The 24,048-nt window shown below is 42.7% G+C and overlaps 1 protein-coding gene and 1 long non-coding RNA gene across 3 annotated transcripts in view; both read left to right on the top strand.

Annotated features, from left to right (window-relative positions):
• TBC1D22A (TBC1 domain family member 22A) overlaps positions 1-24,048 on the top strand; it is a 2,393,943-nt gene that overhangs the window by 1,315,476 nt on the left and 1,054,419 nt on the right. The window lies entirely within an intron of this gene.
• LOC144772529 (uncharacterized) lies at positions 11,484-12,865 on the top strand. The gene is made up of 4 exons (XR_013599795.1): positions 11,484-11,561; positions 11,823-11,897; positions 11,998-12,077; positions 12,410-12,865. It is a non-coding gene; the product is annotated as an uncharacterized LOC144772529 (long non-coding RNA).

Genomic DNA, 24,048 nt, shown 5'->3' with positions numbered 1-24,048 from the left:
ATGGAACCACTCACAGAGCTTCTAAACTACGCTAATATCCAATATCACATGTACGCAGATGATACACAACTCTACATTAAGGTCCAATCTCTTGAAGACATCAAGTCCCTTAACTCAATGCTCCAAGATACACAGATCTGGCTAGCTAAGAACCATTTAAAACTAAACACTAAAAACAGAATTCCTCTTAATCGCCCCTCCCAACCAAACAATGATCATCCGCGAGTGGGTGGAGCACCGAACGGCACTAGACGGTCAACCTCTCATCATTGATTCCGCTAAATCTATGGGAATAACCCTTGATGATAAACTAAACATGCTGAAACACATCAGCGCTGCAACAAAGGGTGCAAACTTTCATATTAACACACTAAGAAAACTGAAACCCTTCATTCCCGCAAATGACTTCAAACAGGCAGTTTAATCTCTAGTAATTCCCAGAATTGACTATGGGAATGTCGCACTCTGTGGTCTACCCAAATCAACAACCGCTCCTCTCAGATCTTCTATCAATGCAGCCGCTAGACTCGTCACAGGCACCAAACGCAACTGCCACATTTCCCCTGACCTTCAGGCCCTCAACTGGCTACCTTTTGAGGCCAGAATCCAGTTAAAAATTGCCTGTATGACACATAAGACACTTCATCACAAAACCCCGAGATACCTAGCGTAGAAACTAGTACTATCAGGCGGCGACAGGTCTACCAGGAGCTCTAACAATCTTCTTCTGAAATCACAACGCTTCTCCAAGAAAAAAACATAGAATCGTACCTTCTCAGGAATGGACCCCAGGATATGGAACGCTCTACCCCCAGAAACGAGACTTAATCCATCTACGGCCTTTTTCAAAAAAGAAGTGAAATCGATTCTCATGTCCAAATTCACTTGAACTTGTCTTACACACTACTGCAGCTATGTGTTATTCTTTAATTGTTCCCAGTACTGTATTCATATAATCCACTGTATTTATATTCATATGTGTTTATATACCATTACCTATATTTGATCTATAAAGCTCTCTGATACCCGCAAGGGTCTTGTTCAGGCTATACAAAACCGCCAAAATAAAAATAAATAAAAAATAATGCCAAGTGCCAGCAGGCCACTTTACCTTATCCATCGCCCACACCTTCAACCAAGGGCATACCTTTATTAGTAACTTCCAGGGTACCGCATAGCGGTTCGTCCCTGCCATGGGATACCTGCCACCAGGCGAAATCTCCCAAAATGTTCAAGTTCTGGCATCCCAGAGTAGGGCAGAAAGGTCCAGGACCACCAGTAGGTCAGTCCCCCATCCTGCCTGCCCAATGCCCACATAAATCAACCCCTCTCCAAGGGGAAAGTCCAGTAAATCGGTCCACATTTGGGGTAGCCCTCATTTCTGCTGCAAGAAATTCCGCTACAGGCCGATGAGGTCACTGGCAAACTCGCTCTCCCCCTCCGCTATCACTTAAGTGCCTTTATAGCACCCCTACGATTGTGCCGTTGCCCAAGGCGGAGCTGTTGTTTCTCATTTGGGAAAATGTGGCCCCTCCCTAAGGGGCCTCTCTCCATCCCCAGCACCCCCCACTCTATGGGTGCTTAAAGATATGCCTCTGCCTCAGATTCCCCAATGGGTTACGACAGCACCTTATAAACTGGAGGCAATATCAACCTTATTGTCTGGCTACTGACCATTCTAGCAGCGTAGTTCGCTCCATTGTGGTATTGTAAGTATTCACCCCCAAGCTCATCTTCCTCCCAACTAGGAAGCTAATAAAAATCTACACTTGTTGGGGTCCTGGTGTCTAGTGGTAGATTTACTCATCCGCGTCCTCATGCCATCCTCATAGCTTACCTAAGATTTCCGTATCCTACGGACGAGTCCCCGCCCCTGGCTGATATGCTCCGCTTACCTGAACTCGGAGTCCATACCTTGCCTGACGGAAACCTAGCTGCAGACACAGGTAGGCCTGTGAGTTGTTAGAAGGGTGCTGGCTGTGTAATACAGAAGGTCTTACTGAATGACATCGCACTTTCGTCCTGAATCGGGTATGATGAATCCCGGTGCTCAGTGAAGGGAAATGGCCGATCCCTCGCATTGCGGGCCTTATAAGCTGCAGCCCCTTGGCGCCATCTGATGACGTCATAGGTGCGACCCTCTATTGTGGCGACACCAAAGAAAGACGACTCTCCATCTTGGCTGCTCCTACACGTGGAGCAACAAAAGGCGCCCCTCTGCTATATGATGGGTGCCCCTTCATTGCTTGTGTTGGTATAACCTCTGGAAGCAGTGTTAACAGGCATTACGAATGGGTTGAGTGTGTACTGTGCCTTATGCCTGCATTGAGACGGTTGTTGTGTAATGTACTTAAATGCAAAATGGCAAGTAACCTGGTAATGATTTCATCCCAGATCCCCTCCCACTGATCCCCAAGATGTCGGTGAGCCCCCTAAGTCTAACATAACACAAATATCCGAATGACAAACTCTTATGTGACATTACAGTCATTAGGCAGGTGTGCCTCCTAGCCCCCCTTCCCAGGACTTACTTATTCCCTTTCTGACTCTGCTCCTTTCCTTGTGAGACCCCCTTCTTACTTACGACTGCGTCTCCACTGTTGCTGTCTCTCTCTCTCTGACTCTCTATTACGCTTGCTCTTGGCTTTCTTGTGCTTGGCTGTTATTCCTTATAATTGCCACAGTTCCCAGCATTCGGGAGCCCACCAGGCCATTATTGTCTACTTTCCCGGTACTGTCCACATATACAAAACGCTTTGTGGTCGCAAACCCTGTGATTCACAGAACCTTCGACTGCAAAGGGGTTTTTCATAATGTACAAAGTCATAGAGGTCTTTCAGGCTCATACAATGGCCTGGCTCATACAATGGCTTTTGCAACTCTCCAAATTGTAAATGGCAGGGGTCATTATTTAGGAGCACCCCTCCTATTTGCAGCTATATCTACGGTTTGTGACCACAATTGTTGCCGCAAACCATTGCTCATATAGAAACCTCTGAATTTGGTGGTAACTGATTTACAAAGGGGAAGATGTCTCTTGGGGCAGCTCCTCTTTGGAAATCATATCAGCGGCCTCCGGGTGAGCAGGCTGTGGCCAGAGGTCTAAATCCAGTGTGTTTCCTTCATAGAAATATATGATTTCATATTCCTTTGCCCTATATAAGATGCTTTCATGGAAAATAATATTCTGGGGGTAAATGATTTTTTGTTTGTTAGCTCTACTCAATATACCTAATACTATCCTGAGTTGAGCTGATCGACTGGCAAATGACACAATAGTGCAAATTATTTTCACATACTCTATGAGATTTTCTAGTCATTAGTTTTGCCCTACACGTGTAGGCTCTTCAAATCAATATATTCAGCATTGTTATATTTAGTTATTTATAACGCCACATCTCGCTAAATTATAATGTTATTATAGTTTTGTAAGCACACAAATACCTTAAAGGTGTCCTGATCCTGAGAGACTGAAAACAACTCTACCCCGAAAGATCAAATAAATGAAGAAAAAGAGAGAAAAGCTTTGTCAATAAGTCGCATGACTTTCATCTCTGCCGTGTCCATGTAATTTCCCAAACTGGCTAAGAAGATGAAAGCTGAACCTCGTGTCTTTGAAGCACGCCATACTAGGACTAAAATGTAGGCGCTGTGCTCCAACACGACCTGGTGAGCAGGACTTTGGGTTTTGCCTTGCTAATCCCGTGCCTTTATCTTTATCTGCCACTGCAGTTTGTTCCTTGGTACAGTGAAGAAAGGAAAGGACAGCTTTTAAAAGCACTCTTTTAATTCTCCTTTCAGATCTACGACTGGCAAAGCGTTCCTTGACATGTGGCGACTCCATCTTGAAACTCTGTAGAGCAAATGTCGGTTTTGCAAAATTAAAATCGGCTGTATTGAATCAGTGTCCGGGAATTTACTGCAAATTGCGCAGTGATGTATTTTACCCTTCCAAAGTCCGCCAGAGGCGTCAGCAATTGGCGCGGGAAAGGAAGCGCTTTGTGTTTCAACATTCTTGTTGAAAAGATGAGGCAGTCAACCCTAGCGCGCTCGCGCGCTGTGATCTGGCTTTTTCCGAAGGGGAGGCATTTTGCAGGCGACTCATAAACTAATTAAGGTCATAATAGAGTTCACTTTTGATAAAATTGTTTAGGAAACATTATAGGGAGAAAAGTACTTTACTTCCCCTAGGGTGCTTTAAACATAATTATCCTCAGCCAAGGTCAACCAAATAGCGGTCTGTTTTCGCTCGGAAACTGCAACTGAAAAAAAATGAAGACATGGAGCCTGTTTATGGCCGCGTTTGTAAATAAAATGCATTGTTTATTTTAGAGTGCGTAATTCACATTTTTAAGGGCCGTCTATAAATATTATCTCGTGTGGCTAATGTCATTCGCAGATGTTTGTAAACAGCTTTTAGAAGTTTGGAAGCAAAACTACTTATAAAGTGAATTGACTAGTTTTTTTACATTCATAATGCTCATCTCTTTTTCCAACGCGTTATTATTTTTTGTGAACTCTGGCATTTCACTTGAATTATTTAAAACACTTCCCTCTCCTGATTTTAACCTTTCTCCTTTGTGTTTCATATGTTTATTCAGTTAATGGTTGGACTGGGCACTCTCGCACCTCAAGACTATTAAGGAGTTTGTGTGATGCAAGCATGTCAAATGATAATGAATTTAATACTGAGAGTCCATCATCCATCATGTTCACAGTCGCAGCAAGAAATAGTAGGAAAGCCAACACCAAGTGCATTCTCTTTAAGGTACTCACTGAGTTTGACCTTCAGATAATAGATCTATCTTATGAGTGGTGTTCAAACAGCTGGAGTTTTAAAGTATATCTCCTTCATTTCCACTTCACTTTATAGACTACTTTTGCAATGAGACCTAATCCAATAAACTTAATTGTGATCTATAAGCACTGTCAGCTCACAGCAATTTTCACAGAAGGTGGATCCTTGCAAATCTACACTGTATAATTGTAGGTGAGAAGTAGTACACATCAAAAAAATGACTAAAACCAAAGGTACAATCTTGGTCTGCGGCGAGATGGCAAAGCTAGCTCAATAGTGATGTGATAGCAGCTGCAGAATCCAGGTGTGTCCCACACACCTCTTTCAGCTCCAAATCAACATTTTTAGAAGGAGCTCAACAATGGCGTATCTGACTTAATGTGACACTTGTCAGCTTCACCTTTTTGAGTACCTCAACTGTAGTGCTTTGAGCTCTAGATAAAAGAAAAAGTCCTGAAAAAAAACAAAACATTAACCGTTGAGACAAGTTTTACTTGCCTATCACCCGCTCCATCGTGGTCCGCCTGAAATTGTGCCTAGGTTTCAATTATACTTAAAAGTGGCACTTTAAGATTTCTTGATTTCTTTTATCAAAACATTTTATTATTGATTTCTCCAGTTCCCTAATCAAATTCTGATAAAGTTGTTCTCTTTTTTTCTATTTAATTTCCTCTGTTTTTCCAAATTGATTTAGGAGTTTTATTGTGTTATGGTCTTGACTTTAAAATCGTTGGTATTGCTTGTCCTTATAACATAAATCTGTCTAGAGACTGGTCTTCTGCTTGTGCCAAATATAACTGGGATTGAGCAGAACTTCTTTTAGACCTGCGTTGTGACCTCACAAGGTTGTGTTTAATAAATTGATAAGAGTACCCCTTTCACAAATAATAAGTTATTTTGGACAGGAATCTTCTAATGTATATATTGTTTGATAAAATGTACAAACAGTTTTTAGTCCAATTTGAAAAAGCACCGCTTTATCAGTCAATCCCATCCAAATCGAAGGAACTAGACAACTTTGTTAGTGTCTTCTCATACAGACGCTGAGTCTTGGTATAAATTTTCAAAGCTCATTTAATGATCCGTTTTAGGAAAAAAAACAGCCAACTCGTTTCGTTCTGAAAGCAGAACTTCTTCAGGGCTTAAGAATGCAAGTCCGTCCTGTAAGGTACGATATGTATATTTTCTAAATTTCACAGTCCAAAGAAGTGTATATTGGGCCGGTAGTCACCTGGAGTGTTGATCTCGATAAATCAACAGCGCGGCGTTCCACAGTTTCAAAAAGCCGCCATCTCAACTAGCCTTGAGTCATGGCAGCAGGATTCACAGTTCCCCCATTTTTGGGATCATGCTTGTGTTTCACTTTTGTACAGCTGCGCAGCACATTACCTTCTCATCCCTGTTAGTATTAAATTTACAAAGAACATAGATAGTTCACCAGCTTAATGATGGATATATATTGCCACAAACCAAGTTTTCATCAAGTTTCCATCATGTTTCTGAGAGGCTATACAATATTTTAAAATAAAAAAAGTTGCTGAGGGGCTCATCTAAATAACTCCTGGAGTAAGATTTGATGTCCACTTCCCCTTCCAAGTCCCATTTTGTTTCTTTAATGTATCTTTTGGGGCCAATGCTGAAATAAGTGTCACCCTAATGAATTGCTTTCCTAAAGCCAATGGTATGTTTATGTTCAAATACTCTTTCAGAGCATTAGATATCTATACAGATTATTGTTAAGTTTTAGTGTGTCTTTCTAAAAAGCCACCTCTATGAGTGTCTGGGAAAAGTCTAATTATCCTTATAAAATATCAATTGTATCCCTTGGATAATTGTGATTGAGAAATACATTGATAAGAACTGCACCATAAGATGTCATCAGTATGAGACAAGAAAGGTTGGAATGAGAGGAAGGTGGCAAATGCAGCAGTCGGGATGCTGTGAGTGCCTCTCCCAGGCTTTGACAATTCATCAAAGATGATAACTGACATCATTGTGAATAAATTCACTAGCAGGCGTAGGGTGAGGATACAGCCTGAAGGAGTGTTGTATGTAATCGAATTGGGCTGTCTTAGGGCCTCTCTATTTGGCTCAGCACACCAGCATCCTGTTTGCTTATTTTCTGGCAGACACTAATGCAATTGATGTCAGTTAAACAGGCTGGAAGTTTGACTGAAAGTGGATGGTTATTCCTCTTTAATGCTGATGTAGGGCTGTATTTCTCATTCATCTTTATATTTATGACTACCAACTTCAGTGCTCCCATGATGTTACACCTATAGATATGATAATAAGTGTTGTGAGTGTTTACCCTATGACAAAATTGAATTAGGAGTCGAGTAATCAAGCCCAGAGATATATCGATTTGCACTTCTGGCTATCACAGTGTTGAAGTAACTGGAGACACTCTCAAACTTGAAAGCTGTAACAGAGTTAGATGGGCTGCCATCAGCAAAATCAAGTCACCCAGCTATGGATAGCAGGAAAGGTGAAGACAATGAAAAGGATGCATTTAGCCCTTGTAATATAAAGAAGGACTATGTATATGAAGCATTTGTCTCCTAAGTAGGCAAGGATGGAAAATGGGGAGGCACACAAAATGTACTTCCAAAACAGGTTTCTCATGCCGTTTTCCAGTCCCCTACAATTTCAGTACCTGTGAAGGAATAGGAACCCATCCCTTAAAAATGCTTGTGTTGCAAGGACATAACGATAGTATATATGAGTCCAAACATACTAAATGACTACATATATACCCTGACTAGTTTTAGTCACATAGCGCCCTTAGAAACTATTCAAGGTACGCTTGACACCCACGATTGAGAGAATTGAATGTGGGTCCATATGATACCCAGCTAAAACCTATAGCCTGGGTTACACCTTCACTCGAGGTCACGAATAATGCATGCTGAGTATGGTGATTGCATGCACAAACGGAGACACTGAGTAACTATTGCATCAATACCATGCTGTGTTATTTTGTTTCAGATTTCCTTACACAGAACGCTGTAAGCAAGCGAAACCGTGAGTACGCGGTGTAGCGCACAGGTGGGTCTGGGAAGGGTGCACCTTAGCGTGTGCAGACCTCCCGGCTCGCCTCACTTGGTCCTGAAGAAAACCTACAATTGAATAGGGTTGAAACATGTCAACCACACTTTTATTCACATTCTGATACTATTTGGTCAATATAACCGTCAGAAGTATCTCACTTGTTTTTAACTGTGTTACACTGGCTCCAGAATAAAATTTCTTGAGGGAGCACATGTTGTACACTTTTTAAACTTCATGATTTTTCCCTTACACATTACCTCACAAAAAGAACCAGCTCCGCTGCAGTTGCAGGCTTCGCAGCACACCCAAGTGGCACTCCGTCACTTGGGTGGACCCCGATGATGAAGCATATCACCGACCAGGTCGGTGAGTGAGGGGTTTCTTAAAAAGAAAAAAATCTTTTTCTTTTTTTCATCTCTCTCCATTTTGAATACTTGGACCTTCCGTCCTGGGGCTACTCCTTGTTTTGTTTGGTTATGATTGTGTTGCAAGAACGCCTTAAATGCGCAAAGTGAATAACAAAATATTCATGTCCTCAAGAGCTGGAGTGTCCCATAAGCCCTTGTGAAGTTTGAAATCTGAATACCTTTCTTCTGTGGTGCACAGAGGGGGCAGGGGCATCACCAAGGTTGGTTGTAGTGTGTTTGGGGTCAATCAGCAGCCCCCCTGAGGATGCCCCACATTGTCGGCCTAAATTTCCTAGAGTGTTATATTGACACCCCTGGAGAATTCTGACTGGTTGTGAAGAACTCTTGGAACTTGTGCTTTTGCATTAGGGCTCTGGAGTGTATGAACCCTTATTATTTGGTCCTAGGGCTGCATTAGCACCATGTTGAAGGTAAAAGAAAGTCCCTGCACGTATTGAATTGTGTTTGTTGGACATGGCCCTTTTTGCAGGGCCATCCCTGAACTTGTTGCCTTCCTCCTAGTCCTTTTTCTGACTTGGTGTTGGCGGTTTTAGGACTCTGGGCACTTTAGCACTGCTGTCCATTGTAAAGTGCATGTGCTCTCTGAAGTAATCATGGTAAGATGGGTCTACACCTGTTTGGCGTATTTAATTTACCTGTCAGTCCCTTGTACAGTGGTATTTCACATACCCAGGGCCAGTAAATGTAATGCTACTGGTGGGCTTGCAGCGCTGCTTGCGCCACCCACCAAAGTAGCCTTTCAAACTTGTCTTAGGCCTCTGCCATTGCAGGGCCTGCAGGCGCAGTGTACTGCCGCTGTGACGTGACACCTAAAGTGGGTGCCACGTCTGTGACTCCCCTTTTACTACATGTCAGTCACCCCTAAGGTAGGCCCTAGCTAGCCTTTTGGGGAGGGTGTGGTGTAGGTAAAAGGTAGGACTTATGCCTTAACTTTGTGGCATGTCCTGGTAGTGACAAACAGCCGTTTTGGTTTCTCAATGCTGTGAGGCTGCCCTCTCATAGGGATGCATTGGGCATTCCCTGATAAGTCTTTCACTTGTAATTCTTGATATTAGAGGAACAGAGTGGTCAAATTTGGCTTGCTTGAAATAGTGATAATAAATGCTGCGTAATGGTGTGCACAGATTTATTATCACTATTTTAGAAATGCCACTTTTAGAAGTTGGCATTTCTGTGTGCTATGTGTCTTTGTGCCTGCCTGATGTGTATTGATGTCTGGCTTCGGAGTGAGAGGAACTGGGAAGGTGCCACGGCTCCAGAGGGGCTGGGTGAGTCAGCGCTAGGCTGAATAGGCCGATCTGCATTTGGAGTAGTGGGAGGAGTAAACCTGAATAGGTCTGTGCCTGCCATGTACAATGTTGGCTTGGCCCCCCAGTGATGTGTCTGGGCCAGAGCCTACACTGACAAAGGAGTGTGTTTGTGCACTGAAAGGATGTCCCTACGTGCCACCAGAACTAGTTTTGACTGGACCCCCTGCCCTGTGCCAGTGCAGAACAAAGACCTGGCTGGTATAAGTATTGGGGCTGTGGCCCCATGTTTTTGATACCTGCTTGGAGCAGTGTGACTAGAAGTACTGCTGGGCAAGGAGGAACTGCCGTGGGACCCATGTGCTGTTTCCTGGGGGTCCCTACATGCTGTCCTGCCTGTTGCCAGCCCTTCCCCTCTGCTTTTGGAACCTGGGGTGCTGCAGGAGTCCTGAGGTACTAAGCCCCTGGCAAGGGCTCGACCCACAGCAGCGCAAGGTGAGTGCTGCGCGTGGTGCAGCACACTGGAGCGCGAGGAGCACCTTGCCCTTACTGTGCCCCTAGCGCTTAGCCTGTGTGCCAGGAACGTGTGGTGACAAGAAACAACAAAGGGCTGGCTCTAATCAGTAAGGCTGAGCCTAATAGTTAACCAACAAAACAGAAATGCCAGTACTGATATGCATAATTTCAAAAAACGAATAACCACCAGAATCCTGAACAATGAATCAAAAATGGGGATTACTAATTAATAGTATTTTATTCAAAATATTTGCAGCATTTATTTCAGCTTTTGATACTTAGTACACAAAATATTTACAACAGCACACGTGGAACATGAAGGTATTAATCAAACAGTCAACCATTCATTCAAGATACAGGCATATCACAGACAACAAAAACATACATGCATACTTGGAAAAAAGGGATTTGCAAATAAAACCATGAAACAAATACCATAGTCTACAGATATTTTCAAAACTATTTAAACTGATTGTTTTGTGTATACATTCCTATATTTATACAGGGTCTATTTGAACTCGTTGGGGTTAATATTGTAAGGTAATGTACAACAGATAAGCTCTGGGTTCAGCAGGAGATTTAAGCTGGACAGTAATATCAAAAGTTGAAAAAGACCCACGCGGAGGCGATTGGAACCTCAAATTGTCCGAGCGAGAGGCATTGCTTATAGTCAAATTTGACACCGCAATGACAGGCTTGAACAAATTGAGTGAGATCTTTAAATTATGAGGGCACTGCTGGTCCTTCAGTACGCTACTGCATCTGTATTATACACGGATGGGATTATATGTACCGTTCCATCTTTGTACGTTCTTAAGTTCTTCAATAGACTACATCACCTGTTTGCCACAGTTTCTGTGGTACACCACGCCCCTTTTTGGGCGTTACTCTATGTCACTCTCCCTTTAAAAAGATTCCCTGCCAAGCTTGCGCTTCTTTACACATGCGCGAACGATTAGTGCAGACTGAGACGCCATTCAGACGTGCGGACATCTCGGCTAAATAGTAAGTGAGACGCCCTCTGCTGTCGGCCACCCGTTTTCTTTCCTTAATGACTCCCTTTTATTAATCGTAACGCTTCCCTTTATTTCACAGCCGCCCGAGACTCTTTCCGAAAAGCTGCATATACCGGCGTTTTCTGAACATGGAGCATGGGATGTATAAAACTTAAGTAAGTGCCTCCCTCTTGTTAGTAGGTTGCGCGCTTTCTCTCACAGATCCCCTGATTTTTAACTATAGATGTTGTTTTCCCTCACACCAGTTACGTAAATCACCAAAAAGAAGCCCCCTTTGACGCCTATCTTGAAAACACGAATTCCAGTGCCTCACAGTCGCGGTATCCATCAGATGAGGCCGTAAAGCATACATAGCATTCGCCCTAATTTTGAAATACGCTTTCCGTTTTGTAATGGTTCTCTTTCCCCTGTTTATTTTTATAGTGATCCTGACTTGACTACGGCCCATTAGTTTCTAACCATTTGGCTCCACGTAATTAAACGCACAAGGCTCAACGCTAGACCGGTAAGAATCATCTTTAGATGCAGCATACTATACCGACTTGTTTCCGGCCAGCCCCATAGGGCGTGCTCCTATATTTTTGTCATTCTTTCATTTTTTTAGCTACTCCAAGTTTCAAATTGAGTGGCTTTCCTCATTCAATTAGTCACGTTTATTCTAAAACTCCTGAGACCGTCAAGTAGCTTTCTTTAATATCGGATATGCAAATTTGACAACCCACTACGCTTGCCATTTAAATGATGGACCGCATATTATTTCTCACAGTGTTCTTCGCCGTTTCATCCGTTTACCCAGTCAGTCTCCACAGAAGCCCCTAAACGCAAGAAAAAGAAGGCAGGGGTAAGTCAAACACGTTCCCGAGCCTCCATAGCTTTTTGTCTAGCAAGGAGATGTTGCTCCTTGGATACCCTAGTCTAAATCTAACCCCTCTGTATTACAGGCAGCTTCGTTTTGCTTTAGCGCACCGGCACTACATTGGGACAGTTACCATAAGGACAGACGTCCTTCTACTGAGTACAGGTGAGTAAACGAACTGATCTTTAAACTGTTGGGTTTTATAGTTAATCCAAAGTTAGTCCAGCTCCCGTTATAAACAGAACGACTTTCCCTCCCCTTTATGAACATCTTTTTTTCATTAGGAAAGGTTCCTCTTTTGAAAGGACGCTTTTGATGTTAACACAACTCCCGGTCCTATTTCTGTTCCGTTTGAATTGCTGGTCTTTAGTATCGCTTGGCATTCCACTTGATGTTGGCCCTTTCGATGTGAGATGACTATCAAATAATTGGTTCAATATGCGCCATTCATGTTTGTTCCTTGCTCTCTTTCTTTTTTACACTTTTGTTCTCCACAGGAACTCTTAAGGCCCTGAAGAGAATCCCCTACGACTCCAGTGGGATTCGAAACGTGTAGGCCCCATTCCATCAGTCTACCGAAGCTTCTGGGCATCAAATCCTGCTGAACCCAGAGCTTATCTGTTGTACATTACCTTACAATATTAACCCCAACGAGTTCAAATAGACCCTGCATAAATATAGGAATGTAAACACAAAACAGTCAGTTTAAATAGTTTTGAAAATATCTGTAGAGTATGGTATTTGTTTCATGGTTTTATTTGCAAATCCCTTTTTTCCAAGTATGCATGTATGTTTTTGTTGTCTGTGATATGCCTGTATCTTGAATGAATGGTTGAATGTTTGATTAATACCTTCATGTTCCACGTGCGCTGTTGTAAATATTTTGTGTACTAAGTATCAAAAGCTGAAATAAATGCTGCAAATATTTTGAATAAAATACTATTAATTAGTAATCCCCATTTTTGATTCATTGTTCAGGATTCTGGTGGTTATTCGTTTTTTGAAATTATGCATATCAGTACTGGCATTTCTGTTTTGTTGGTTAACTATTAGGAACGTGTGGTGGGCATTCTTGGAGCTAATTGCTTGAGCCCGGGAAGAGGGTTCATGGGGCATGATCGCCCAACAGGCGCAGAACAAGAAGTCACACTGGTCCGAAGGTCGAGGGAGACCTCGCTCCATGATTCCCAGCAAGAGCCGGAAGTCAGGCGAAGTCAGGAAGAGCCTGACGGTAGGCTGGGCCGGCAGGAGAAGCAAATCATGCACGATGCAGCCGGAAGTCAGGCAAACTTGTGTCTGAAGGACAGCGGGGCTCCCGTAGATGTGGTTGAGAGCCCCGCTTGCTGCCTACATGGAAACAAGCGACTGAGCAAGGTCAGAAGAGGTCCCGTGAGTGCGGCCTGCAGGGCACACTATTGGTGCCTGTTGCCTGCTCCCATTTCAAGCCTTACGTTTGAGAATAGGGTCGAGGTAGTTAGAATATTTACAAATTATAACATAAAATCTACCACAATAGAGTTTCTTGTTATGTTCATGAAAAATATATATTTATTAAGTAACACATGCGTCAAATGCTTTTGATTCAAAACATAAACGAAAAAAAATGTGTTTACTCCAAAATTTGTCATTAGTTAGTGCACACATTGAATGCTTTTCAACTCAAAACATTTGGCTTTTTACATGTGTGATATTTTACAGTGCTCACAGTGAGATAGAAGGAAAGCTTGGTGAGAGGAATGGGGGTGATTGGATGGGTGAGGGATAGGGTAAAGGTTTTGTGACAAGCACAATAGCAATTATTTACAATAGAACCTTTACGGTCTAGGAAAGATCCACAAGTTCTCCTATAGTCATAGCACAAAGGACATGAATAGTTAATTGATTTGGATCCCACGTGTTTGTCGGTGTGTTTCGACCCCTAGGTAATCAAGGACTGATGTATCCTCATGTTGGGGTCTTCATCAGGACAGTAGGTAATGAGGAGCACCTATGAATAGTAAATGCGTTTTAATATGTGGAAAGTTATGTGGTCTTTAAAAATAGGGAAATTATGCCTACCAATCCTCTGGGAACTATGATGAAAGAGAGACTCATTCTGAGGTTCGTGGGTGCTTGTTCATTGCCACGATGCGTAGTGTTCGCCTAGCGGCAGATTGGATCACCCCGGTCCGGGGTTGCAAATCTCCCGTGGTAAATTAATGGCAGCGAGGCGTAACAAATCTATAGGTGAGAGAGGGGATTTTAACTAGATGGAGGAATACGTTGTCAGGTGTGCAATATACTGGACTGGATGACTGTCTAGTAAATAGATGTTGCCCATATGGAGCTCGCGGTTGCCAAACCATGGATCTGTGGCTGGGACACTCTCATGACGGTCCAGTGTGTCCTGAACAACGATCTGGTGACCGAATTCCCTCATGGGGAGTTCGCGATACATGGGCCTGTGGGTTTGTACGTAGCGATTCAAACATATTCTAGCTACTTAGATTCAAGCGTGGGTCGCTGATTACTCTGTGCGGGCAACTTGGAAGGCATGAAATTGAAATAGCTCGGGGGTACACAACCTGTCCGTACGTACGCAGCGGTTCATACATGGAATAACAAAAGCAAAATCTAGCTACTTGAATACAAGCGTAGGTGGATAATTACTCTGTACGAGCTACTTAAAAGACATGCGATCGGAATAGCTTGGGGGTATTAAAAAGTTTAGGGAGCGCAGTCTGATGGCTCACATCTACAGACAAGAACTAACACTGCATTGTGAGAGATCTGTGGCCGGCTCCAGGGGAGGAGACCGGGCCCTTACCTCGCCGTTGTCTGCCTGGTGACTGCCAAGCAGAATCTGCGAGTGTTCAGCATCTATAGCTGAAACGCTTGTGGGCGTGGTCTCTACACGCGGTGCAGCCACTGCGTGCTTGCAGGAGGCTCGATTCCGGTGCAAGTAATGGAAACCCCGTGTGGTTTCCATGGCAATCGATGCTCCAAGTTGTATGAACCTGGGGGGGGTGTCTTATGACGCGGACAGCATTTGGGATAGAGTGTTACTGCCCATAGATGTGTGCGTAGTTCCTCCTAATATCCTTGTGTATTTGCCACATGGTAACATGACACAGTCGTTATTAGCAAAACATAAAGAACATTTTTACAAACATAAACAGCGCAAATGAGTTAGACGCAATCAACGTATTAGAAGCTTTCAACATACATGAACATGCCAGTGAGATGGCCTGTGTTGTAAATAATTACGTCTGTAGTCTGTTATATTATACAAAGGTGCGACTGGGAAGGAAAATATGTTACTCCCCATCCCTCCGTGCTTGGCTGGGAGTTGCAACCTGGTGATGTTCACGGGATTTGTAAGTGGATAAATGTTCTTATTACACAGCGACAAATGTACTTTACCCTATACATTGGGCATGTGATACATTTTTAAGTGTACCATACTTTACATAACGGCGTATATACAAAGTGCACATAATCTAATACATGGAATAGAAAGGTGATGTACACGTCTAAGCAGGTATGACTTGCATTTGTCTTACGTAAAAGTTTATATTCTACGCACTCTTGAGGGACTCAACGGATACAACATGGTGTAGTAAAATCAGAGTAATGGAGTCATAGAGCACACTGCTTGTTAAAATGGTAATGCATTAGTATGCTGTGAGGTATATGTACCTATTCTGTTTCTAGACCTGCCATCTGTGCGTAAGTAGCGTCCATTTCATTGAGGCCATTGTTTACAGTGTCCAATAGGTGCATCCATTTGCATTCTCTTGTGTTCAAGATGGGGCTGAGGTCTCCTCCTCTTGGGCCTAGGGTCACCTTTTCTAACACGAGCCATTTTAAGGATTCCAGCGCGTGAAAATTTGTGTTGAAATGTTCGACCAAAGAGGCTCCAGCTGTTTGACATCGGATGCGACTGCAGTGTTGAAGAGTCCGGTTTTTAACTCTTTGGATGGTTTATCCTATATACATCGACCCGCAAGGACAGAGAATCGCATAAATCACTCCACTGGTGTTACAGTTCGTGTGTGATTTAAAATTTACGGTGTGGTTTTTGTAGATCAATGTTTTGGTCTCGAGGCACATGCCACATGCCTTGAACTTGGTACATTTTTAGTGTCCCACTACTTCCGGTAAGTTCCACATGGTTTGGAGCTTTAGATTAGTCGGTGTTTCAAGCATTGAGCGGACCACATGATCTTTGATGTTCTTCGCCTTTTTGAATGCGTGCATGGGAGGTTCTGGCATATCAATGGTGTCTGAGATAATTCTCCAGTGTCTGTTGATTGTTCTTCTTATGTCATTACTTTTGGTACAGTGCGTTGTTACACAAATCATTCTGTCCTGAGTGGTCTGGCATTCTTTGGGCGCTAGCAAAGTGTCTCTGTTGTTAAACCATGCCCTTTTCCTGGCCCTTTTCACGAGTCTTCTAGGGTATCCCCTCGTTATGAGACGGGAGATCAATTCATCCGATTCTTTGAAGAAGTCCTCCTTTAGTGAACATTTCCTCCGGATCCGGAGGAACTGGCCAAAGGGTAGATTGTCCCGGAGTCCTCTTGTGTGGTGACTGGAGTATCTCAGCAACGTATTTCTCTCAGCTGGCTTCCTATATAAAGTAGTGTAGAGTCGATTTTCTTGTACCTTGATGCTGATGTCTAGGAAATCAATGGTTTCTCTACTGTATTGGATGTTGAACTTGATGTCATCCGATTGCGAATTAAGCCTGTTGAAGAAAGAAGTCAACTCTTGTTCTTCCCCTGTCCATATTATTAGAACATCGTCGATGTATCTGCGCCATTTGGTGATGTTATTCCTATATGGGTTGACGGGAGATAGTATGCAGCTCTGTTCGAAGTCATCCATAAACAGGATTGCCAGATCTGGGGCAAAAGCTGCTCCCATGGCCACCCCTTTACTTTGGATGAAAAATTCATTCTGAAAAATGAAGACGTTTTTTGTCATTGCTACTTCCAACATTTCTATCAGAAAGTCAGAAGGTACAGTAGTTGGTTGTGGTCTCCTTTGTAGTACTCTTGTCATAACTTCCAAGGCAACCTGGGGAATACTCTTATAGAGCAAGACAATGTCCATCGTGACTAGTATCTGTTTGCTTTTATCAAAAGGCATTCTGTCTACCAAATTGATCACTTGCATTGTGTCCCTTAGGTATGTTGCAGTCGCTTCAGCCAGTGGTTTTAAAAAGAGGTCTACATATTTACACATTGGTTCAAGGAGGGAACTGCATCCTGAAATGATAGGGCGCCCTGGCGGTTTCAGTGGGTTCTTATGCACCTTGGGTAAAGTGTAAATTGTGGGGTTCTAGGATGGTTGACATTCAGATATTTGTATTCCTTATCAGAAAGGAAACCTGCTTCTTTACCCCTTCTCGTGATGTCTTGGATCTTTTTTCTGATTTCTTTAGTTGGGTCAGTATTGATAGATGTATAACTCGTACCATCTCTTAACTGGGAGTAAATCTCTGCTCTATAGTCCACGACGTCTTGCATGACGATAGATCCCCCCTTGTCAGCTGGTTTGATGACAATTAATTTATTCTTCCTCAGGGTGTTCAAGGCTTCACGCTCTCCCTTCTAGATATTGTGTTTCACATATGGTTGTCTTGCGCAGATCTTCATCACGTCCCGTAGTACAACGCTCTCATAAGTCAGAATCCGATGTGAAACACAGTGTGCTGATGGTATAAATGTCGATGGGGTCGTAGTCCAGTGAAAGATGATGTGGATATGGGAAGGTTGTTCTTGAAGAAGTGTTTCAGCCTGATTTTTTTAAAGAATCTGAATAGTTCGGCTTTGATATTAAAGCGATTGGCATGGGAGGTTGGTACAAATGATAGTCCTTTACTCAAGATACTGATCTAGTCGTCCGTAAATTCGTGGCTGGAGAGATTAATGATGGGATTCGTCTTGGTCACCATCTGTAGGTTTCCTCCTGGTGCTGATCTCCCCGTGGTTCTCCTGCTGGAATCGAACCTGTTTGGGGATTTGTCCCTGTTGTCTGTCCCCGTCCCAATTCTGTTGGTACTGGCCTCGTCTTGGACGTCTGTTCCAGGGAACGCCTCGCCCCCATGGTGGTCTCCAGTTGGTGTCCTCTAAAAAAGACTGGTGTTGTTGTATTGGTCTGTTTTGTGGGGGTTGGTACCAATGGTCCTGGTACTGGGAGCCGCTGCTCGGTCCTGCCTGTTCGTTGTCACTCCCAGTGCTGTAATATGAATTAGAGAAGTTGGTGAATCTCCTAGTTCCTTGGTACCCTCCCCTGACTCTGTAGAAAAAGCATCCTTGGTTGTCTTGTTTAAAGTAATCTTCTTGTAGATATGGATATGTTCTTTTTTTGTCGTAATATTGGATGTCTTTTGCCAGTTTGTCTAATTTGTTCCCTTGTGCCTCTACGTCAAAGTCCTTCAAGGTTTTTTCTACTCTTTCCAGGGTTTCTTTGGCGTTGGCAAAGGCTGTGTGGTTCCTATTTCTTGTCTCAGTTCCCTGATTTCCTTGGATAGTTGTTCCATCTGTTCCCGTGCTGTCTCCACTGTCTCCATTTCAAGCCGGCTGCCAGGAGGAATAATGGCCCTGGTGAGTGAGGCCCAACAGAGCAACTGCTGGGGCAGGGATCTGCTTACAGCTACACCGCCAGATCGCGGGTAGCTGCCACAAAGTAGGAGAAGCCCCGGTGAGTGGGGGTTCCCCAAAGCACCCGGTTGGTGCCTGCTGGTGCCTGTCAGTTGCACCGAAAGAGTCCCTGTGAGTGGGGCTCACAAGGCACTGTTGGTGCCTAGTATCGTCGTGGGCAGCTGCAACGATGGGGGCATTCCTTTTTGGCCTAAGAGAAATGAGGGTTACACCCTCGCCCCCATTAGAGCCCCGATTTTTGACGGACATAGGGCATTGCGGGGGAGTCCCAGATGGCCCCCTCTCCGAGGAAAGCCAGTTTGCCTGTGAGCTGGTAGGGCTCTAGGCCCTAATGTGATGATGCATAATGTGGTTTATGCCCGCTGTTTATGCATAATGTGTTTATGTACCAAGATTGTACCAGTAGTTACTGGTTGTTTTATCTTTTACAACCGGTTCTAATGGTTCTGACAGTGGCCTGACTGGCCCTGTCATGTATATAATCCCCGGTAAAGCTATATCTAGTGCCAGGTGGCACAGTGTACATTTGTGATTACGCTCTGATGTGTTTATAAGTAATATAAAGGCTATTTTTACATAACCTTGTTTGGAGTTCCTTTTGTGGAGTGCCTAGTGTGCCGCTGCTGTGTATGTGTGTTGCGCAAATGCTCCCTCTGGGATAAGCCTTACTGCTCCGCCAAGCTACCAAGGGGGTGAGCAGGGGTTATCTTCAGTGTGTAACTCCCTTGCCCTGACTAGAGTGGTGGTTTCTGCCTGGCTGAGGCGCTTGGCCCAGACAACCAGAAATCCCATTTCTAACAGTGTTAAGAAATCTTTATTGATAATGTTTAAATTCACAGTGAAATGTTATTTGTAGAATTGAAGGTTATTGTGAGATTGTACTTTTCTTAATGATCTCAATGGTGTTAGATAGGATTTAGGTTAGCTATTTTGCCTTTTACCAATGTGGTGACACCCTGATAAAGCAATTAGGCCTTCCTTGTTGATATTGACACCCTCTTAAATTGTGCCTAATATAGGTGGGGTTGGTGGTGGTCATAGGTAAGCCCGGGTGGGGAACTCAGTTTGTGAAGTTTGGGAAATGTCCACATTCGTGGAGTACCTGGAGTTCACAAAAACCTCCCAGAGAGATTTTTCCTCGCTCGCGTTCCCAACGTCAAGTTGGCGTGCGCAAGCGAGGAAAATCCACTTCCCAGCGAGATTTTGAAACACGAGTGGTCAGATTTCTCAATGCAGATGGTCACATTGAGAAACCTTCTGCTCACATTGAGAAAGTTGCTGATTGAGTAGAAAATCTACTCGAGTGGCAGAAAAGAAGCAGTGCCCTCTTGTGCTGTACACTGTGCCGCATGGGTCGATTTTCCAGCACAGAACAAACACCTGGCACTGTAAATCAACATTTGCGGAACTCTGCATAGCGTTTCAGAGTTTTTTGGTCACTTTGCAGAGTTCCTAAAACTCCGCTCAGTCTTAGTCATAGGGTTCAGGACTTGCTGAGAGTGTGAACTGTATTGAGAGTGTCAGCAAAGGTATTTCAATCTACCTAATTGTACATATTTGTAAATTAAGGCATAGTATTTAGTACTGTGTATGTGTTAGTAATAAAGTACTTTTCCATTTTTATTTGAAAAAACACTGACTGGTCATCGATTTATTGAGTGTTGTTTGTTACATACCAGCAAGCTATGGGTACTCACCCACACTGCCTCCACTGCGTAGGCCTTTGACTGCTCCCCTTAGTTACCCTGAGAGATGCAAGTGCTACAATGGGGTAATTAGTTGCCAGTAAAGGGAAGGTTGAGGACTTATTACTTGTAAAAGACTCACATTGTTCACAACTAATGACCCAGTTTCTTACAATGGTCCAAAGTTAAGGCATCACTAGAAAGAAATCAACATCTTTTGCCATCAGTCATGGTAAATGAACATCCTCTCAAGTGTCTGTTTGTGTTCCAAACAGATACTTTTTTATTTTTGCCCCTAAATGTTGCCATACTTTGAAAACCCATCAAGATAATTTCATAGAGAGATTCAGAACTCCTCACATGTGATGGAGAGAGAGACTTCACCACACATTTTGCCAGGAAGGTGAAGTGCAATCAGAATTTTGATATTTTTTTTGTTAGCATCCCACCTGTAGCATGTTTAGCAACTCTAGAGTCTAGGCTTTGTGTTTATAGCGATAACAGATCTGTGTGTCTTCTGACTTCAACATAAGCAATATACCCATCCGTTTCAGAAGGTTTTACTCATAGATTTGTCTCGGGAAACATCCTTTACAACGCAACTTTTACTCCGCACTACCATTACGACGCAACTATTACAATGCAAGTAATTACAACGACTTGCGCTGGAGGGTGCTCTAGGATTGGGAATAGTTTAATTACTATCCAACCCCTTCCCTACTATCCACGGGGACTGGAGTTGGAATAGTAAATTAAACTATTCCACTATCCAGCGCCCCCAACGCAAGTTGTTGTAATGACTTGCATTATAAAACCTGCGTTGTAATGGCATGCGGAGTGAAAGCATGCGTTGTAATGACATACATCCCTTTAGAAATATAGGATTAACCAGCCTGCGAGTTCTGTGCTTCTTTCAGAGTGTGACTAAAAAGCTATATCACACCCCTATTTGTTTTGAGGCACATTTATGTCTAGGGCAATCCTGACTTTTCCTGTTTGTCATTTACGATTGGAGCTGGATTCACAGCACTTATTAAATTCTTGGGGATTTTTTCAGCCCTGATCCTCCTTGCAAATCCTCATGAACATACTAATTAACACATCGAAGTTTCACCCATATATATGCTTACAATTCGTTTTTTTGTGAGAGTGCAATGGGCACTGATCAGATAACTTATACATTCAAGGCACTAAACAATAAAGGATGCGTTTTACAGAACATTTTGCAATGTACTACCTTCTGATAAATTATTCTACCTATTGGCACAACCCGTTATCGATGAATGGGCGCATTATGGTGGTCCCACTGGAGAAAACGATGACTTTCATTGGTGACTATCTGGTTATGGTAGGGGATCTTAAATGAGCAAAAGAGCATTGCTGGCTGATGATGTTTTTCTCTCGCTCTAGTTTAGAGTATACCAGAAAATTAATTGCAGTGATTTTGGAAAGCATTGGCTAAACGAGGTAGCGTTGAATGTGAGTTGAATTGATTGTTTAAGCGTTCTCAAAAGTTCCGTCTGAACTAAAAAGTAGAGGAAGAGAACCAGTTGGTAAAATATTCATATATTTTCCTGAATAATGATGCTTTGTAATGTTCTTCCTGGAGCTGTAATATAAGATGTAAGATTTAATCGGAGGGAAAGCACTTTCATCCTTCTTCATTTGATATCCAACATATACCTGAAGATGTTGTGCGAGTGTCATCATCTGCACATCAGTATCAGAAGAGATTCTGAGAAAACCATACATGTAGGATGAGGAAGGGACCAAGATTTGCCAGGACAGTCCTCCCTTTTCTTCAAAGGTCCTGACAGATTTTCATTACATTTAGCACATCCCAGATTTCAGAGAAAGACGATTGAACACAGAGGTAGGTATGTTTTTCATTTGTTTCAGTGCAAAATTACCTAACGGCACCTATTAGAACAAAATGTAGTTAACACACATGATACTATATGTAGGGGTTGAATTTAATTCGCCTTAGTTCCTCATTGTCTTTGTTTTCCTTGTTGGTCAGCAGTGCCAATGAAGCCATTCTGAGCCCCTCCATCTATGCAAAATTGTAGTCCCACTTCCATGTTTGCAGATTATCCCCGTTTTTGGTTTTCAATCTCTGGTCACCCTACATATATGCACTATGTGTCGTCATAAAAGTGCTGTAAATGTTATTGTATATTCCAGGAGTAGGTGTTTTAACAGTGTGGGAGCACCTTGTCCTGATTCAGGTATTGTCTATTGTTGTGATAAATAAATATTCCGATTGTGGGGGGTGGCAGTTCACAAGGGCTTGTTCTATGCCCTATGTTTAGGATATCTGCAATGGGTACATTTTGTGAATGTTCATTTCTATTGCAGCACATTTGGTCATTTTTTGTTGTCCCAAAAACCTACCATAGATTCAACTGTTGTAGATAAATATTCGCCAGCACTTTTGTAACAAAAAAATACAGATTGTTATGCTATGTCATTAAGATTTGTATAGGAACAATTTGCTTTTAGTGTGGACTCGTTGTACTCTCAGATGTCCGTGCTACTCAGTGTTACCATGATAAATCACAGCCATGAATAGCAGACGCTACCCTCCAGAAATACAAAGCACATTCCTTTGGAGATGCTAGTATATCCTTTCTTATACAGTACTGTTAACTTTTGAGAATAAAATTCCCCCCACCAGGTCTGTTGTCTTTATCACCCCAAACCACTCCTCCTCCAGCTCCTCAGTGAGAGCCCAGCCTGCCCCACCCCTACCCAGCTGAGCAACAACAGATAAAAAAAATATAAGAACAATAACCTATTATCATTTTTATTTTTTTATTTTTGACATGCTCAGTAGGGCGATGTCCTTTGCCTTAGTGGAATCCTGACTGGACTCAAATCGCCATTCAAACAGACCGAGTTGGCAAACTGAGTACTCCTCGGAGTAGCCGAGCGCTATATAAAACACCACCTAACATTAACATCTATTTTGCTTATTTATTTACATATTTGGATAGGATAGCATAGCCTAACCAGGGCAGCACTGGAGGGCCTTACGTGTAACTTGAGAGATCAACAATTCGTACATAGCAAAAGCTTAGATGGATAAACTTTAGATACCGTTGAATTTGGTAATAGAAACAACTGTTATTTACATTGCTTAGCATTAGTAAAGGCTGCTCCAAATGAGTTCTTACTATTATTAATATTATTATTAGTAGTAGCATTTGTAGTAGTATCTATAGTAGTATTATATGGTGCCATCTCAACCTTCAGGCCACATAAACCATTTGAATACTAAGTCTTTGCTACATTATGCATGAGACTCTGTACAGGGCGAATGAGAAATGGAGTTTGGAGTCCTTGCTTCTCTTTCATACAAATGCTTGTTTTCACTGATTAAATGGTTTATTGACAAGAGAGACGGTGAAAAAATGGAGATTTATTGAAGTTCAGATTTCATAACAGTGTTGAAGCAGGAGGAGTCATCCATCTCCTTCAGAGTGTGAATTGATTGATTGAAGTGTGTCCTACAAGACAAAGGACCTATTGGGTAAGAAGAGACCCTGTCCTTGGAACATACCAGCACTCTACCTTTGCACTGTTTGCTACATAATTCTTCTGTTCTTAAATAAAATCCCACATGAATACGGAAATGCAAACACTTTAGCTTCCTACGCTGATAACTTTGCCAAATGTATTTATATATATATATATATATATATATATAGTTGAAGAACAGGAAGTGTGTGTTTTTTTGGTGTATATCCAGTTGCGTTTATTGTGATTTCGAGAAGTGTGTTAGAGGGGTCTAGCGGAGAA

Source organism: Lissotriton helveticus, chromosome 1_1 (assembly GCF_964261635.1).
Source record: "Lissotriton helveticus chromosome 1_1, aLisHel1.1, whole genome shotgun sequence".
In the NCBI taxonomy this organism is placed as follows: domain Eukaryota; kingdom Metazoa; phylum Chordata; class Amphibia; order Caudata; family Salamandridae; genus Lissotriton; species Lissotriton helveticus.
This window is presented reverse-complemented; position numbering and strand designations above follow the sequence as displayed.